We start from the raw sequence: 6,507 nt of genomic DNA on the forward strand, positions 1-6,507 counted from the left end.
TATTTCATAAAGTGGGAAAGCTAAGGAATTGTTCCCTCCTTTTTGGTTTTGCATCTCTCACTGAATCCCGCCGGTCATTGTTCAGTGACTGTTTTCCTTCCTTGTGCTCAGCTCTTTCCCAAATGAGTACGGAACCCCACGTCACACAAACAACAAAGACCTACTATCAACGAAATGGATTCCTACCTTTAGGTCTTGAGACAGGGCTACCCATACCTACCTTAAGTACCTCCACTCACCCTCTGGATGCAGTGAGAAAAAAACAAAAGGAAATTACCCAAAGAGGGGAGAACCAAAGAGGGGAGATCGTCAGACTGGGAGCTCAGCCTACTGTTGCCTATTTAGCTGTCAAAGAAAGTATTTCTTACTATTATGTGTGTCCAATTCCTTTAATTAAGAAAACAGAACTTATATATTCAACCTTAACATTTAAGTGACTAATGTTGGTCTTTCCTTTTATAAAGCTTTTTTATCCTTTGTATCTCAATGAAGGCGAAAGCTTTCACCTTTAATTTTTTCCTCCAATAATTACAGCTTTTAAATATGGGTAAGTTGGGACTTCCCTGGTGGCACAGTGGTTAAGAATCTGCCTGCCAATGCAGGGGTCACGGGTTCGATCCCTGGTCTGGGAGGATCCCACATACCGGGGAGCTACTAAGCCCGAGCGCCAAAACTATTGAGCCTGTACTGTAGAGCCGGTGAGCCACAACTACTGAGTTAGCGCACCTAGAGCCCGTGCTCCGCAATAAGAGAAGCCACCTCAATGAGAAGCCCCTGCGCCGCAACGAAGAGTAGCCCCTGCTCACCGCAACTAGAGAAAGCCCGCACACAGCAACGAAGACCCAGTGCAGCCAAAAATAAATAAATATTAAAATATATATATATGGGTAAGTGATAGGTTATTGCTATTACAACCTGGAAATTACCTATAAACCTAGCCAGACCAGTATTTTTTCAGTGATCAGAGAAATGGCTAAAACACCCTTTCTGCATTAACTAAGAAGAAAAACTTTGGTAGTGAGTTCTAAGAGCATTCATAAATTGGTTTTGTGAAGTCGGTTTTATTTGTAATATGCACACATGAAAATTTACCCATGGTGCATAGTCTCAAATCAACCCTAACTTAAACTTTTACTTCCCTTTTAATTTTCTATAAAAGTAAGTTCTTTCTAGAATGTGTTTTACTACTGGTCTACTTAGTTACTTGCTTTTCCATCCATTGCAATGTTTTGAAATAGATTACCAACAGATACTTGGATACCTAGCCCTGAAAACCATTGAAAACAGAATATTGGTTCCTGGAGTATGTTCCTATCTGGATGCACATGAATGAGACAATCGAACTCTCAAAGCTCTTTTCATGCCCTTAATTCGATGAAGCAATTCAGAAAGTAACACATTAATATTTCATGGCTCATTTGCCTGTATCCCGTTCCTGACCAAGTTTCCTCCTAACTAATAGCAGTTCAAACAGGTGAAACTTCAGGCTAGTGGTTTCTCAACCCTGACTGCACAATAGAATCATCTGAGGAGCTTTAGAAAAGTGCTGATGATCTGACCCCGCCCTAGAGACTTTGATTCAGTGTATGTATTTCAAGTATAGATGCACAGCTTCATTATCTGGTTACCATGTCATCAAAGCAGATTAAAAAGGAGGGGAAATGTTTTTTTCCTTCTGCTTGACTATCTTCACAGCTAGCAAATTATTTTTTACCCCAGAAAGAAAATTGGTACCAAATTTTTTTTTACTTTTAGTAAATAAAGCATGTTAACTCTCAAGAGATGGTTAGCCCTTTAAACAGCATGGCAATGCACAGAAAGACAGTTGGGTGGGTCTGTGTGGCCTTCATATAAACGTCAACACCTACTTTGGGTCCCAAAATAAATATTTTTAATATTGTCTCATTCTGGACTGTTTAAACGTGCACTATATTGGCTTGTCTACATTTCCTAATGTAATAGCATGAAAGTTTCCAGCAGCTATGCTGTTTTTCTCCTAGACATTAATTCTTGATTACATATATTCCCCCTCCGAAAGATTACATCAGTAAACGGTTACAAGCAATACTGATCAGCACAGTATCCTTGAGGGGTTAAGACCCAAATCTTTGTTAAAGAAAATACTGCAGTTTTCCACATAGATATGAGCTGAACCTGGCCTTGTGTCCCTGGTTTCTTCCTGGTCTCCAGCAACATAGGTTTAATACATCCTGCTGCCATTTTCCAGGAATTCTCAGAATCATTATTGGATTGATTGTTCTGTTCATCTTAGTTCTCAGAAAGAAGTAGACAGGGCAGAGGAAGAAAAGTTAGCTCCTTTTTCTCTCCATCATATTCTTCTTTCAGTCCTGCTAATGGAAAGGATGAAGGCAGCCCCATGAGAAACTTTCTTGCCCCCGTGCCCTTTTGGGCCAAGGCTGGGAATCCAGTGAGTCAACAACACTAATCCCAATCTATGCCCTCCCTGGTCAAACCCTTAGTTCCTGGGTTTCAACACACAGTACGATAGCATAGAAAGTCTTTCTAACCCAAATAAGAACATTTTAAGAGATGGTTTAGGTGGGGCGGACAGGAGAGAGGGAAAAATGGAGTAAAAAAACCAATGTAAAATTTTTTCTTATGAATCTGCATTTTTCAAATTATACCACAGCATTTTTCTCCTTTTGGCCCTCCCTTCTCCCAGTTGGGATAAAATAAGCAACAACACCCTCCTTTGTAGTCTCTCTCCTCTGTGTGCAGCCCTTGGTTTGTGAGAGGAAGTTTTAACCCTCTATGAGGTGAATGCCAGGAATCGGTCTAGGATGATTTACCAGAAGCTAGTCAGGAAACTGACATGTGGTGCCTGTTTGTAAAGGAAGAAGTACAGAGCCAGGGTGTTTTATGTCACTGTTGGGACCCACACTGACCTTTGATATAGAAACAGGTAGTACTATTATTCCAATATTATACTTTCAAATGAGACATTGAACCTCACATCTGCCCACTCCCATATCCCTCGTGGCACAATAAAGAGTCAACATTGGTTTAATACAGACCCACTAACTCTTAGCAATGCTAAAGAAGCTCTCTCAGTCACCCCCGTCTCCTCTGGGTTCCCTTGCAAGCACAGACAAGCTCAGTTGCTTTCTTACGGTCACCTAGCGACACAGGCTTAGAACCAAGTATCTCCTTTGGTCATTTCAGTGCTAATTCATTCCCCAAACGACTCTTTTTTCTGGGAAATAGACATTTTAAAGTGTAAGCTACTAGAAGCCAGAGACCATGTGTTTTAACCTGAATAGTAAAATGCCCAACTCAAAGCAATGGAAAGTACCCACCTGGGAGACAACAGCCCTGGAATCTTGGCTTGACTGTGCTACTCACCCTAGCAAATCATTTGGTGAAAGGAGGGCATTGGATTGTATGAAACTGAAGGTCGTTTTAGTTTATGGTTGTGCACTGAAGAAATATTCATCAATGGATGTGAACTGCCAAACACCATTCCCAAGCCTTTCCATCATGGCATCACTGTCTCCCCGTTTTCCCTCTGACCTGCCCAGTCATGTTGCTCTGCTTTGACGGACCCCACCCAGTTCAGAAACTATAATTGACCCTATTTTCATTGCCTCTTTTCAAGGCAATGTGACTTAATCACTACTGTGTGTTTTGGTTATGTTTTCTCACTCTTGAGTGATCAAAACACTTGTCATCTTCTATGTTTACATCCAGAAACCCCAGCAATGGTGAACAGACATAGAGAAAGGAGTATTCTTCTTGAGGGAAGGGATAAAATGGGGCTGTTGTATTTCTCCATCCATGTTTTCAGAGCCCTTGAGTGAGCAGCATGCTTGTTATTTAAAAGGTTATGATATTCAGAGAGAAAAAAATATCGTCAAGGTACAGTAGCTGTACTGGTTTTTGCTCCAAAGGCAGGAAATTGCTTGGCCAACCTGAAAATAAAATATGCTTCTCCTAAGCAGCTAAGCTTGTTAGACTTCCAGTCTGGTGGCAGGAACAGCATTGCATACATAATGTGGACGCGCCAGTGCTTGTTCTTTTTCCAGAGATTTAAAAAAAAAAATCTTTCTCCTATTTTTTAATTCCACAAAAAGATTCCAAAACACAAAAAAGATTTTTCTCCTATGTTTCAACCATCTTTATTCCTCAGATTTTTGTTGTTGTTGTTGTTGTTGTTGTTGTTTTCCCAACAGACATTACCCCCCCCCTCAGGGAAAGGAAAGCTCTCAGTCCATCAACTTTCTGATGCCTGGGGAACCTACTTTTTCCAGATAAGAGTCTAAATGGGTCACTTCCCTCTTCTGGCCTCACTGCAAATGCTACCCACGCTTGCCCCATCCTATTTCAGAATTGAATGACCAACTCAATTCTGTGAGGCCTTGACTATATCCAGTTAAGGTCACAGTTGGTTCTTAAAAGCCGTGGTCTTTTTTTCCCCAAAAGGCTAGTTTTTATCCCTCCCTCTGCCCTCGCTCCCTTTTCCTTTTTCCTCTCCTTCTTCAATAGCGCTGTGTTATGAAGGGTCTGGCCACACACAGAGAGTATTACAGGAATAAAACCTGGGAAAGAGCACACAGTTATGAAATATTAAACTTAAACTTCTCTTTATTTTGCTCCCCCGATTCTCCTCCCCCTCCAGGAAAACACGAACCCTGACAGATTTGCGGTTCGTGTTATCTTCAGCCGTAAAAGGCAGCTGAACCAACAGAGCAGCCTTCTCTGTTTCCTGCTGCCTAGAGGTTTCAAAAGGCGCTACTGTAAAGGAACAGTTCCCTCTTTGGCTTTATGGACAACTTTCTTAGAGGGAAGAGATTAAACTGGAAGCGGCCAGATAAAGAACTCTGTACATTGGAGAGCTCTATACAAACGAAATCTGTGAACATCAGGTGCTATTCCACGCCAATTAAAGAGACAACGGTAAAGGACAGGAAAGTAAGAATGTTAGTGCCAGAACACGGGCACTCTGGGTTTTCAGTAGAGATTTTTTTTTTTTTAAGATAAAGAAGAAAGAAAGTTCAAGGATCTGTCCATTTCTTCAGTCAGCTCCCACCTAGGAACTTCAGTGGGAATTGGGCCTGAGGAAAGATTGCCACATCAGACATTGATTCAGCTAAAGTCAATCCATTTCAAGGCGTCACCCATTAATTTATCGGCTGCAAATAGGAATTTTGCCCAAGGCCAGAACTCACAATTGGTCCCAGTTGACCCGAAATAGATTTCCACAGGTGGCTGGGGAAAGGGAGTCTGTCTTTAGGACGTCTCTCCTTGGTCCGCTCCTTCTTTCTTTATTCCCTCTCCTGTTCCATCGCACTGATCACAGAGCATTCAAAGAGCTTAGTCGATGGTGTGCAAACAGCTGCTCGGAGGATTTGCGACTGGACTGATCCAATTGGATTGCTGCCAATCCAGATATCACAGGGCAGAAATAACTATGCTTTCCACTCGACATCCTTCCCTTTACTTTCTTTCTCATCTCATGTATTCATTAAACGTTCATTTGGTAAAAGAAAAGAGAATATTCTTCCAGAGTGGCTCTTTGGCATGTTAATGAAAGTCTTGGTTTATACATGTTTTCATATAAATACAAAATGTTTTATTTCTGAAATACATATTTAACATACAAGCTGCAAAAGTGAGAAAGAATATTAAATTAGTATTTTGGGGGGTGATGCCATGTGTAGCATTCTTAATCAATAGTTAATCATTGAGACTGGAAAACTAATAGTTGTTTTATGTAGCTGGGAGATGGGTAAACGTTTTACTAAGATTAAAGAATAACTCTTCCCTCCCCTCCAATTTTCAGGCAAGTTTTAAGACACTCTGTGGCATGTAGCTGAACTCCAGCTGGTCTTGTAAGACCTGGAGACCCAGAGGCTAGAAACCAAATTATTTCTACCTTAGAGAAATGAACAATCACACAGGTGCACAAGGAAGCTTGTATAAGGATAGTTGTTTTTTTTAAAAAAAATAAGTTTATTTATTTATTTTTGGCTGTGTTGGGTCCTCGTTTCTGTGCGAGGGCTTTCTCTAGTTGCGGCGAGCGGGTGCCCCTCTTCATCACGGTGCGCTGGCCTCTCATTCTTGCGGCCTCTCTTGTTGCAGGGCACAGGCTCCCGACGTGCAGGCTCAGTAGTTGTGGCTCACGGGCCTAGTTGCTCCGCGGCATGTGGGATCTTCCCAGACCAGGGCTCGAACCCATGTCCCCTGCATTAGCAGGCAGATTCTCAACCACTGCACCACCAGGGAAGCCCCAAGCATAGTTTTTGCAGCATTTATTTACAGAAGCTAAAAACAAACAACCTGAAAGTCTCATAATTGCAAATCATAGGGGAACGGCTAAATAAACTATGACTTATCACACATACTACACAGAACACCACAACACAGTTAAAAAGAATGAGATGGAACTCATGTACTAATAAGGACCCATCTATAACATAGCAATAAAAATTAAAAAAAAACTGGTGAAAGACTCCCTTGGGGCTTCCCTGGTGGCACAGTGGTTGAGAA

The sequence above is a fragment of the Grampus griseus genome, assembly GCF_964374135.1.
Source record: "Grampus griseus genome assembly, chromosome: 4".
Lineage (NCBI taxonomy): Eukaryota > Metazoa > Chordata > Mammalia > Artiodactyla > Delphinidae > Grampus > Grampus griseus.